This window comes from Mastomys coucha, unplaced genomic scaffold, assembly GCF_008632895.1.
Source record: "Mastomys coucha isolate ucsf_1 unplaced genomic scaffold, UCSF_Mcou_1 pScaffold16, whole genome shotgun sequence".
NCBI classification, from domain to species: domain Eukaryota; kingdom Metazoa; phylum Chordata; class Mammalia; order Rodentia; family Muridae; genus Mastomys; species Mastomys coucha.
Genome location: NW_022196898.1, coordinates 48,606,418 through 48,613,457, shown reverse-complemented (window position 1 = coordinate 48,613,457; position 7,040 = coordinate 48,606,418). Strand labels below are relative to the sequence as shown.

The 7,040-nt window shown below is 44.2% G+C and overlaps 1 long non-coding RNA gene across 1 annotated transcript in view; it reads left to right on the top strand.

The window, feature by feature from the left end:
• Positions 1-1,462: 1,462 nt before the first annotated feature.
• LOC116094208 overlaps positions 1,463-7,040 on the top strand; it is a 6,912-nt gene continuing 1,334 nt past the window's right edge. Inside the window, exons 1-2 of the long non-coding RNA XR_004119997.1 lie at positions 1,463-1,813; positions 6,314-6,351. This is a non-coding gene — a long non-coding RNA (uncharacterized LOC116094208). The remainder of the gene's footprint in view (positions 1,814-6,313; positions 6,352-7,040) is intronic.

The window sequence follows — 7,040 nt, the reverse complement described above, 5'->3', positions numbered from 1 at the left end:
CTCCCACCTGTGAGACATAGCATCCCTAAACCTGTGATTGCCCATAAAATACTAGTTCTGATCGACCTGCCTCTCAATGAGCATGTAGAATGAGACCCAGTGTGTGTCAGTGGGTTTTGAGTTGTGTTTCTGAGAGTCACCTGCTTCCCTAGTGGTCTGAAGGGAGATACAGCTTGCAGGGTCAGATGAAGGTCAGAGTTTTCTGAGCAGAGCTCTGGCTCCTAGTGTCTGTTGTAGCAGTTGCCTTCGAATCTGGTTTATACACTGGCATTTCAGGGAGACCTTGTTTGATTCTCTATCAGCACTGCTAACCATGTGCTTTAAAAACATAGACATGTATTAAAGAGCCATGGGTAAAAACGAATTGTTAGCAGTAACGCTAAATTCAGGGGCTAGAGAGATGGTTCAGCAGTTAAGAGCACTTGCTGCTCTTCCAGAAGACCCTTGTTTCATTTCCAGCACTCACATGGTGTCTCACAAACATCTAGAACTACAGTTCCAGGGGATCTAATTCCCTCTTCTGGTCTCCATGGCATGCAAGTTGTACACAGACTGACCAAGCCCGCTCAGTCAGTCAACGGGTCCTCTGGCTCAGGATTGAGGATTGAAAAGAAAGAGACAGTTAGACGATGCTGCAGTGTGGCCCCAGTCAATTCTGAGACTGAAGGCAAATTTTATTTTTCCAATCCACTTTTAAACCATTTTTATTACATGCAGGTATTAAGGGTGAGCAGTACAATAAAGAACTAGCAAGGCAGTAAGCAGAGCCCCGTGATCACTCTTGTGACAGTTGTTTAAAAGGGCTTGTCATAACAACCAAAATACTTGAGCCCACTTCCTTGTCCAAGCCCAAAATCTTGCCTGAAGCCTTCTTCTTTTGAGCCACCCTAAGATTAAAATTCCTGCCTTAACTTACTCCCCTATCATAGCCTAAAGTTAGATTCTTCTTGTCGAAACTTACTTCCTTGTCATGGCCAATGTCAGATTCCTGCCTGAAGCCCATTTTCTTGTCCTAGGCCAATGTCAGCTCCCCAAAAGGCTCTCCACAACAGACATGTATACAGACAAAATACCTATACATGTAAAAAATTTTAAAAATTAAAAGAATAAGTTCATGGCCTTAGAGGAACATTGGGTAGAAATGAACATGTATCTGAGGTGAGTGTGGGATTACCTGTGCTGGAAGACTATAGGTCTGCCCTCTTGGCCCTTATTAGAAGACAGTTAAGAACTCATTGTCCATGGATTATCATGATAATGAGTATCACTTAGTTTCAACTACTACCCTAAATGACTTGTCCTCCTACAGCATCACAGACTTAGGTTGGTGACATCTGGGGACTGTGTGCTGAGTGAGGCCCAGCTACCACTCTCCACCCACCCTCCTTTCATTTCCCCATCCTGATTTCCCCATCCTGAAGCCTAGATTTCCCCATCTTGAAGCCTAGAAACTTACCGGGAATCGGCAAATGTCCCAGCTGTTCCCCACCATAGAGACACCATTCAGGAGACCCAAGTGGCTCTCCGCTGAGAGTTCCTGTGGGAGAACTCAATTCCTCTTAAAGTGTTAGTACATCATTTCACAGCACTAGACCAAGCTCCACCACAGAAGAGGTGGCCAGGGGCTGAGAGGCGGAGAGCTGAAGTTTCATGAAAGACTTTGCTTTGGTGTGACTTACTAGGCCTCCCAGCCACTCAGGATCTCAGCAATCTGCAGAGATCATCTGCCAAGCAACAGGAGCAGGTCGGCAGAGGCAAACCTTCAAATCCACTATGGGAAGAAAAAAAAAAAAGGCACATGAATCCTCATCAGGTATGGAAACCACATGTCATGCAGCTCACTGATTATTATTTGTGTATGAGAGTATCTTAAGTTGCTTGTGAGTCTCAGCAATTACACCCAATCCATGCCAGCCAGAAATGAAGGGAACGTTTAGTCTGCGAAAGAGCTTACAACTTTAATTATCTTGGCTTCTGTAGACGGTGGGGGCTTTCAATCAGCATCGCTCCAGGCAGACACTGTTTAGTCAACCACTTTTTTCAAGGTCTGTTCCTCTCTCTTTGGGGTTACTCATCTCTGCTCAAGTGTTGCTGACTTTGATGCAACCATGTCATCAAGCCAGGACACCCAGGAGAAAGCAATGTGGGAAAGCTGGCACAGTGATCCTTGCTTACCCACTGACTCTTCCATGCACATACATGAGTGCATTCTGTTCGCTCTCTTACCTCAACCCCCTCTGACCTCCCTCCACCTCTCTCATCCCCTCCCCCCTCTCTCTAGGACACTTTTTCACGTTCATACCTTTCGGTTTTGTTTTGGAACTCTGATTGAACCAGACTATGTGTGTGGTCATTGGACTCAGAACTATTCACGGAAGCCTGATGAGCCTGCCATTTCATACCCAGGTGACAGCTGTCCCTCCCTCCCCTGGATTCCCTCAGTTGCCAAGAGTTCATTGAGGAGTGGTAAGGACCCTCAGTCCTTTCTAGGTAGGAAACCCAGGCCCAGAGAGAATGCCACATGTACTCTCTCGTGTGTGAACACTGGATTTCAGTCTTTGCCTTATGTGTTTAACCTAAAGCAGCTGTTGAAGCTATGCAATCAGGGTGAGACTATTGAGGGGGAGCATTAAGGGAGTGAGCAGAACATGGGTAATATGAAAATAAGGAGGGGGAGCACAGGGGATGAGAAAGTTCAAGCAGGGATAGAGGAGACCCATTACTTTGGAAAGGGGATTTTTAAAGTTGTATTTAAGATCTCAGCAACTGCATTAAGCACCCTTTTCTGAAGATACTGAAGGAACTCCCAAATCCTTCATTTGTCCTCTTCTGGAATGGAAGAGAGACAGAGCCAGGTAGGCACGTAGGAGTGCAGAGGGTCCCACTCCCACTGCTGTGTCACTGATGTGGAATAGGACAGTGTCTGCTGAAGGGAGGGACAGCAGAGCAGGGTCTCCACTGTCAGACCTCACCCATGAACTTCCAGACTCCTGCGAGGAGCTCAGGTCACTTTCTCAGATAGTTAAGGAACACAGAAACTGCTACCCAATCCCAAACATGGTCCATCTAGCCTAGAGCGTTCTCATGCAAACTCTGTAGATGTGGTTTAGGAGGTATGCCGCCCTGCAGAGCCACAAACCCAAATACGGAGGGTAAAGACTGCATAGAGATCTTCAGTGTGAGCTGAGCGGAGAAGGAAGTAGGTGGTAAATTAATATCTGTGTCTAATCTGTTTGTACAAGGGCCCCGTGACGGGGGCTTTCACAGTGAGCACTTTTAAAGCTCTCAGCAACTGTATGAATCAGTTATTATTACTTCTCATTTTCTAAATGAGAAAACTGGGAACTCACAGGCCAGGCGCTGTGCCCAAGGCCACATCACTAGGGAGAAGTGGAAATGAGCACTTTTTGCTCTCAGCCATTTCGTTCAATTAACTAATGGCTAAGTCATCTGTGCTCTGCTTCTTCAGTTGCAAAGAGCCAGCCTTATCTCCATGAACCTGGGTCTGGCCTTCCTCATTTTGTCTCAGCCACTGAAATGATAACCTAACTATTCTCCCTGACAGCTTTACTACTGTCGGTTGCCCTCCTCCCAGCCTGACTCTAGCCCATCCATCACACCATCTTCCCTCCACACTGGCTGTGCTTTGTACTTTCCACCTTATCCAGGTTGTCTTCACAAAATCTCTTTTTCTTTCTGAGGTCTCGATTTTGAACATCACCTCCTCTGTGAAGCCTGCCCTGGCTGCCACCATGGGTGGTACATCTCAGATCAAAACCTTATCAGTAACTGCATCGAGTCATAACTGGCCTGTGCTTATATTGTCGCAATGACTAAGCCTTTTGTGAATGGAAACCAAGTCTCCATTTATTTATATGTTGCACTTAACCTGCCTTGCTGACAGTAGGCAGTCAGTAAGAACTTGTCCTGAATGGATGAATGAATGAATGAATGAATGAACAGGTAAATGAATGAGTGAAAAATTAAAACACATATAATTAAAGAAATGAATAAATAAAACATTAAATAAAAGTTATCTTTGATGCAAGAATGCCACTAGTAAGAAAATTCTGAATCATTATCAGAATGCTGGATTCTCTTGTAAACACGAAAGGAACAAGAGAAGTAATTATAGATTACACTTGATATGTAAATTTGAAATATGAAACAGAAAGTAATACTATTACCTAGAAATTACAATAAGTACACACAGAGCTATGACACACTCTATTTTGTGACATTTCGGCTTAGCTTTTAGAAGGAGCTGGCAGAGTGTTTCATTTGAACTTAATAAAAAGCAGGTAGGAGAAGATGGGGGAGGTGTTTATGATTGAATTTTCAGAAAAGGAACCTAAGGGTCTGAACCCACAGTGATGGTTTGTTGCTGCAACCAGGCCTCATGCATCCCACATAGATCTCAAACTCATTATGCCGCTGGATGTTCTGGAACTCGATCTGCAAACCAGGTTGGCCTCTTACTCAGGGATTCTCCTGCCTCTGCCTCTCAAGTGCTGGGATTAAATGTGTGAGCCACCATGCCGGGCTTCTGTTGCAGACGTTGACCTTTCAGGGACAATGCAAACACCTGTGACTTTCTAATCTAGCTTTCACAAACTTCTTACCCCTTTTGAAAACCAATAGCAGGATCCCAGAGGGCAGACCAGTTCTGTCAGAGACAAGCATCCACACACACTTGTTCATTTCTCATTCTTCCCAGCAAACACTGGACAGTGGGATGCGCATGTGCACACAGACGTACATCTTCGTCCCTGTAGATTCACCTTTCTGTTGGCTGTGGCCAGGGTGAGGGAAGGGAGGGTGGGAGGAGATCACAGAACAAGGGGGAAACAGACTGAGAGAGAGATCTGAGTTCAAATTGCAGCTTTGCCTTCTTTTCCATAGAATTCTCCCAATGTTCCAAGTTATTTGTTGAGTTACTATATTGCCTTTGCTGAAAACCATTTGACTATAGACATGAATGGTGGGTTCCCAGAATGTTATTCTGTCGCAGTGAGTTGTTTCTCCTGGTCTCTTCTGCCCTGCAGTGTAGTGTAACAGTGTATCTTGAAGCCAGGTGGTTTAGCTCCCCTGACTTTGCTTTCCTGAGAATGTTTGGAATTCTATACAATTTCTGCATATAAACAAGAGTCTGTGAATTTCTACGAAAGACCCCTGGTAGCGATGGTTATAATTAGAATTACTTTGATCAATATAGGGATTATGGGCAGCTTTACAATACTAAAATATATAATCCATACATATGACAAATTTACCCATTTATTGGGGTTTTTAAAGCTTCCCTTGGCAATGGTTGTTTTTTTAATTAAATTTACTCCTAATAATTATGTGGTTTTGCTGTTATGAAAAAAAAATGACTTGATAGGCTTAACTTTTAGTTCTACCTAAAAAAGACTCATACCTCAGTGTCTCTTCTTTCAAACTGTAATTTTGCTGTTATGTTATGAATCATATGAATCATAATGTGAAGATCTGATATGCGGGTGGTCTTAGGTGACCCCTGTGAAAGAGTCACAACCCACAGGTTGAGAACCACTGATTTGGGTAGTGGAGCCTTGCTGGAGGACATCCATCACTGGGGCTGGGTTTTAGAGTAGAGAGCCTTACCTCACTTCCCATTTCCTCAATCTGCTTCCGGTTTGTGGTTGAAGACGCGGTCAGCCAACTTTATGCTCTGGCTGCCATGCTTGCCCGCTGCTATACCTTCTTCACCAGTATGGAGCCCCCTCAGGGACCATAAGCCAAAATAAACCCTTTGCTTTCAATCATGGTATTTTTATCACAGCGACAGAAAACAAACTAGAATACACAACATTTGTTTTTATGGCTGAGTAATGTTCTATTGCAATCAGCTTTGTTTTGTTTAGCTGTCCACCCTTCGCTGCTATGAATAGTGTGACTGCAAATATGGCCATGTGTGGTTTTTGAGACACCTGCTTCTAATTCTTTTCAGCATACATTCAGGAATGAAACTTCAGGGTCATATGCTAAGTCGCTATTTAATTTCTTGAGGGAAACACCAAACTGTTGTCTCTCCTAGGGATATTTTGAGGACTCACTGAGCCAACATATTTGCAAAGCTTTTGGCATGGTATCTGGCAAATAACAAGAATCCAATAAATCATCGCTAAAAGATGGAATTCCACACAAGTTATCAGTATATGGTGCATCTGTTGCAACATGTGTCATATGTTGAAGAAAACAATTGGTTTTCATGCCTCAATTTTTGGATGGAGAGGTATCTATGGGGATACAATTCCACATCTCTTACTCATCCTCTCTCACTTTTTCCTAGAAAAGAAAAGTGACTTACCATCTAAAAGATCAAATAAGGTGAGTGCCTGTCAGTCCATCTTACCGTTTCCTCAGGCTCTGCATGGATGTAGGGACCAGTTATTCTTTTCTCCTGTACCATACCTGTCCAAGCCATTAAGTCGTGTGTATTTGTGTATGAGAGAGAGAGAGAGAGAGAGAGAGAGAGAGAGAGAGAGAGAGAGAGAGCAGGTATACATGCATGTTTGTGCATGTATGTAGCAGCTTCAGGTGTCATTCCTTGGGCACCACCCATTTTATTTTTTATTTATTTATATTATGTATACGGGTACACCATTGCTCTCTTCAGACACACAAGAAGAGGGCATCAGATCCCATTACAGATAGTTATGAGCCACCATGTGCTTGCTGGGATTTGAACTCAGGACCTCTGGAAGAGCAGTTGGTGCTCTTACCCGCTGAGCCATCTCTCCAGGCCCCCCATTTTATTTTGAGACAGAGACTCTCACAGACCTAGAGCTCTGCAAGTAGCCTGGGATGCCTAGCTAGTGAGCCCAAGGGTCTCCTTGCCTCTGTTTCCCTATGGTAGGATGAAAGGCATGTGTCACCACCACCTGCTTGGACCTTCCGCTTCCTCCTCCTCCTCTTTTCCTCCTCTTCCTCCTCTTCTTCCTCCTCCTCTTCTTCTTCTCTTCTTCCTTTTCTTCTTCCTCTTCCTCTTCCTCTTCCTCCTCCTCCTCCTCCTCCTC